This window comes from Lygodium microphyllum, chromosome 13, assembly GCF_053477565.2.
Source record: "Lygodium microphyllum isolate KBCC chromosome 13, Lygodium_microphyllum_v1.1.10, whole genome shotgun sequence".
Taxonomy (NCBI): domain Eukaryota; kingdom Viridiplantae; phylum Streptophyta; class Polypodiopsida; order Schizaeales; family Lygodiaceae; genus Lygodium; species Lygodium microphyllum.
The window spans coordinates 155147842-155153841 of record NC_141147.1 but is presented as its reverse complement, the minus strand read 5'-3'; positions in this window follow the sequence as shown (position 1 = coordinate 155153841).

Sequence of the window (6000 nt, the reverse complement as noted above, 5' to 3'; positions counted from 1 at the left end):
AATGAGGAGGAAAATCAAGATCCTCTATATCAATAGGTTTTGAATCCTCTGAAGGTGGAGGGGGAGGAATTGGATCATATGGAGGAGATGGTAGCATACCCTTCTTCAGGCCTGAGTATGTCAAGAAAGCATATAAATAGAAACCATAAGTGACATTTGTGACATTCTCTTTGGTCACTTTAACAAAATGTCGATCCATCTTCGTAAGTAGGTAAGTACTCCAATCAATGGCCACCCCTTTTAACACCATCCTGGAAGTTGTGAAGAGCTCCTTTGACAAATAATGAGATGGTATTTTGGCAGGCATAAACCTGTCTTGGAGAAATTGACAGACTAACTTTCAAAGAGGATCAGTGATCATGGAGAAAGACACTCCTGAAGTGTTAATCACCTTCTTGACATCCAGAACCTCTTTGGTCTGCTTCTATAACAACTTGAGAATCTCAGCATTTGAGAATAATTGTCTGGCGGTAACAAAGGGTTCTCCTTTGTAGGGAAGAGACAAAGCCTTCCCTAACCCTCTAGGTGTTAATACCATGGAAGCACCATGAACTAGGCCCGATTTCTTACTATACGATGTAAGAAACTCATCACACCGGGATGGATCGTCTGGAATCAATGGGAGTGAAGCATCCACAAAAGTTGCAAGTCCTGCTTTTGCTATAAGCTCAAAAGCCAATAGGGAATAATAATCCCTACTGATCAACGGGACATACTGGATAGGAGGAGGAGCTTAAGGCGCCATTCAGATGGAAAACACACACACCACAAACACAGACAATCACACAGACAATCACAAAGAATGCCTGCAAAATAACCAAATAGTGATCAAAAAGAAATCGATCAAAAGAAGTACACACACAGACGTAACTAACCAATTGACCACCCCAAACAATCCACATCCTAGAAAATATTCAGCATGACCTCTACACATATGCAATCAAAAACTTCATGCGATGCAACAAGTAATCATCCAAGACCCCGTATCAGGCAAAAAAGAAAAAACTACAAACCTCACCCGTAATCGTATCACACAAGCAAACCATTATACCATAAAAACCTAATCAAGACCTAACCATAACTTTGACCAACAATTTCAACTAAAAGAACTATACGTGCACATCTCCCACAAAGCGTGTTTATTAAAAAGAGAAAAAAAGTGTAGTGAGAAAAAATGATTTTAATGAAGAGTTTATTTTAAGAAATTATTAACAATTAGTGAAATTTTATTAGGTTATAAACCTTAATAAGAAAACGACGGTTCCTTCTTAAAATTTAATTATAATTTATTATGGTGAAGCGATACTTAAACAAAACCCGGACTGCGATACTCAGACTGGGATCTCTAGATGCAAATTCATTAATTAGAAATTAATGGTGATGTGGAGCGTTTTTTGCCATCGCGTGCTTTTTTGTGGACGGCTGGTTCATTTTTTATTAAAAATTAAAGTACCTCTGAAATGCACGTAACGCATGTAAAGTGAATGGCTAGTTGATTTTAAGTTATTAGAAAAATATGTATTTAGCGCGAACGCACGTAAAAAAGTTGGTGAATAAAGTTTATTTTAACAATTAACTGTGGTTAAGGGATGACCAAAATGAATAAAGCTCAAAAAATAAATACCTAGTAGGGGTGTGTATGTAAGAGACTGAAGGCGTATGGAGTAGTCCCAAATGCAAGGAATCCAGTCAAAAAAGCAAAAACCACTGATTGAAAAAAATAAAACACCTTAGTTTTTTTTTAGTTTTTTTTTAAAAAATAATTTTGTGTATTTGTATTGTGTATATTGTTTGGTTTTGTTTGTTTTTTTCGTTCTTTTTTTCTTTTTTTATTATTAAAACGGGATATATAACACATAAATATGTTGTAAAGTGTAATTGTAAAATTTCAGCAATCCAACAAGTGTCAATAATGTGTTTGAATTTTTTCATGATTTTCAAGTGATATTTAAAATTTAAAATGAATTTTCATGAGATAAGGTATTAAAAGTAGGATTTTGGCTTCAAATAATACTTTGATCATTTATAAAAGTATTTTTAATTAAGAAATTATTGGCAAAAGAGGCAAGGAGATTTGTGAAACTTTTTTTAAAAAAATAAAAATACTTTTAAATTTTTACTAATTTTTAATAAATTTTGCTCATTTTACATGTATTTTTGAAATTTTAAATTTTTTACAATTTATTTTCTTGAATTTCCACTTTAAAAAATAGTGCAAATGATTTCAGCAATGTTGAAAATTTTTTAAGAATTTTTTTGTATTTTTATAGATTTTAAATAAATTTTTAAAGTTTTTTTGTGTTTTATATATGTTTATATGTTTTTCGAGTTTGAAAATTAAAAGTCGGTACCCGAGCTGCATGTGAACAACGGAGGATGAATGCGTGTGAACGGCTGACTGCAACACACTACCGCACGAACAAGTCGGAAGCGCATCCTCGCGCATGAACACTCGCTAAAAAATGCCCACAAACTCAGACACGCACAGCATGTGAACAGGGGAGGGAGAGGGAAGTTTTGCTACGGGTGAAGAGGGTGGTGGGTGGGAAGGGGGGCTAGGGGTTAAGTGGGGGTGGGGTTAGGGGAACTAGGGGTTAGTGGGGGGGGGGGGAGGGGGGGGAGGTAAATAGAGGGAAGGGGGGGTGAAAGTAGTAGTGGGGGAAATGGAGGGGGGGTAAAATATGGGGGGTAAAAAAAATTTAAGGGGGGATAAGAATGGGAGGTAGGGTTAAATGTGGGTTTGGGGAAGGGTTAAAGGTGGGGGAGGGGGGTACAGTTATAGAGGTGGGCAAATAGGAGGGTGGGGTGGGCCCAAAAAGGAGGTGGGCGAGTAGGAGGGTGGTGGGGCCCAAGAAAAAGGACGGAAAGAAGGGTGGTGAGGGCCCAAAGAAGGAGGTGGGCAAGAGGCACCGAGGGAGGGCCAAGAAGGGTGGAAGGAGGAGGTGGGAAGCGAGGAGGGTCAAGAAAGGAGGAGGTGGCCGAGGCGAAGGGCGGGAGCCGCAGCGGAGGGAGGATGGAAGGAGGCATTGGGGGGAGGGAGGCGAGGAGATGCACAGAGGCCGAGGGTGGAAGGAGGCGTTGGGGGAGGAAGGCGAGGAGATGCAAGGAGGAAGGGTGAAAGGAGGCGTTGGGGGGAGGGAGGCGAAGAGGCGCAACGAGGCTGAGGGAAAGGGAGACGTTGGGCAGTCGTGAAGAAGGGCCGCGTGAGGGAAAACGAATAGGAGGGAGGAACTAGACGCAGGCGCGAACACAGGTAAGACGGTTTTTTGTTTTTTTGTTATTTTTACTAATTAAATAATATATATTTTCCTTTTGATTTTTTTTATTTTTTAATTTCGTGTGTTTCTTTTTTTTAATATTTTTTATTTTTATTTTTAAATATTTTTTGTTTTTTATTTTTAAATGTTTGTTGTTTTTTTTTATGTTTGTTATTTTTTGTTTTTTAATAACCAAAAATTGTTATTATGGATAAAAAGTAGCGCACCCCCCTCTTGCATACAAGCGCGGGGTGGGGGTAAAAAAATTTACATCGACGAGATCAGACGGGGCGGGGACGGCAACACGCAAGGCACCGAGGCCACGGGGGTGTCCCGAGGCACGTAAAACCAAAAACAGGTGCGTTCATGCATGACACGAGAAATGCGGCCACACGGTAAAAAGGAAGAAAAATTAATAAAACTCAAACCACACGTCGGATCGAAAAATCGAAAAAATGAAAAATATTTCGGGAGACGATGAAAAATTGATTAAAAAATACGATGTTGGTTTTGGGGCAAAATCAGGGTGTTCACATGGGAAAAACACAAGAAACAAACCCGAAAACACATACATATATTAATACCAAAAAATCTGTGCGTCGGAACGAAGTGTAAAAAGAAAAAAAATATGTTGAATAATGTGTCCAACAACCTATCATGGCAAAACACAGTTCCGATCGAGATAGGACACGTTCACATGGGAAAGACCCAAAAAACGGACTCGAAAATGGACTCGAAAATTAATACGCGAAGAACCACTTGCCGGAACAAAGTGCGATAAACAGAAAAAATGTCCGAGGGAAAGGGATTCACAGGGTTGGTGCATGAAAACTCAGTTTGGAGGAAATTAGAAGGGGTTCACATAGAAAAAATACAAAAAACGCACACGAAAATATTCAAAAAATTTAATAACTAAAAATCCAGCAGTCGAAAGAGAGAAGGAAAAAGGAAAAAGTGAGAGAAAGGCTGGCCAATCACGGCTATTAAATGAAAAGGCATGTTCACATGAAAAAATAGGCACGAAAAGAGCTCGAAAATTCGCAAAAATTAAAACGGATAAACCATGCATCGGAATGTCATGGAGTAAAAAGAAAAAATATCAGGGAAAATAGGTGGGGCAAGGCTGGCACATCAGAGCAATGTTCCAAAGCAATAAAAGCTCGTTCACATGAGAAACCATCCAATTTACGAGAATTGCTTCAACAATTAATAACTTTAGAACCATTTGTTGAAACCGAGATAGATAACAAGGAAAAATTGACAATTCAAATGGACGAACAGGGCTGTAAGGTTGGATGTAGGTCTTAGTAAACGTAGGGCGCATTCTCATGGAAAAATCACAAAACAAAGGATAAAGGCAAACGGACAAGAAACCACCCCGGGGACAGGGTGAAATAGAACGGAAGAGTAGGGAAGAGACTCCATCAAGGTAAAATAAATTCATGGCATAGAGGCATGATCATAGCAGGGTATATGCATGGGGGTATACAACATAGACGCGCAGGGACACGTTCCCACATGTAAAACCTTAGCAAGAAGGATAAACTGAACATCAATGACCGAATACCACACATCAGACCAACCACAATGTCCCCACACTTAAGACATGACTGTCACTGAGAAACAGAAAGTATAGGGTTAGAAAAACTTAGCACATATTACCGAGGAGTAATGTCGACTATCGAGGTTACGTCTTGTATCGTTGTCGGCTGTGCAGGAGGTACCCAGGTGTCTTCATAGCTCGTGTCCTTCGTGGCAAAGACCACGCGGCAGCACCCAAGGAGGTAACTGGTTGAAAAAATCGCAAAAAATTCGTCGATGACGAGAGATATTGCACTCAACTCACAATCACTCAAATGGAATGAAAGAACTGTCACTCGTCCCATTACTAACATCACACGAGAAAATAATGATGGAACCCAAAGCTCACACCTGGTTTAGGAATCAAGGGAATGGTGCAGACAGAGTATGCCAGGGTACACAATTGATAGTGTGTCAGTGCGTCCAACCCCGTCTGGCATAGGTGCAAGGAGGAAGGCCATGGAGCCTTGCAGTGCAGTGTACAGAACAAAGGGACATGTCCTGTGCTGATGGTAGAGACCCATCCCGTGGATGCATAGGGAAACAGAAACATACCTCACTCTAATGGTCGTAACGTCCCTCAATCCTCACCTCTCGATAATTGATTGAAGAAACACCAGTCACACTCAACCTACCCTCTGTCTCACGCTCTGTTGAAATATACAGAGGACAGCCCATTCCTGAAACCCATTGATGTAATCCTCACTGTCACGTATGCAAAGGTTGTATGCCTTGTGCACAATTGATGGTGCAATTGTGTATCCCGCCCTATGCCAACATACAATGCAAGAAGGAATGCCATGAAGCCTTATGGTGCAGTGCACAGGAACAACTCGTGCATTGTGCATTGAGAGGCCCATCCCATGCGTGCAACACTCTGTTCTCACATCTCACCTCTCATTTGATTTGAAGGGAAAATTTGATCACTCACCCCACCCTCTATCTCACACTCTGATAGATACAGAGGGCAGCCCATACTCACGTCCCCATCCTATTAGGATGAAAACTCACATCACTCAAGGGGTTGGTGATGAAAATCACGTCGGCGATTGTTGTCATCGGGATCATTAAGACGAGGGGTACCTAGGGAGGTGGCCAACAAGTCTCGTACTTCAATGATTTGTAAGAAGGGTCGTCTGTTAAGAAGGGCAGACGGACTGAT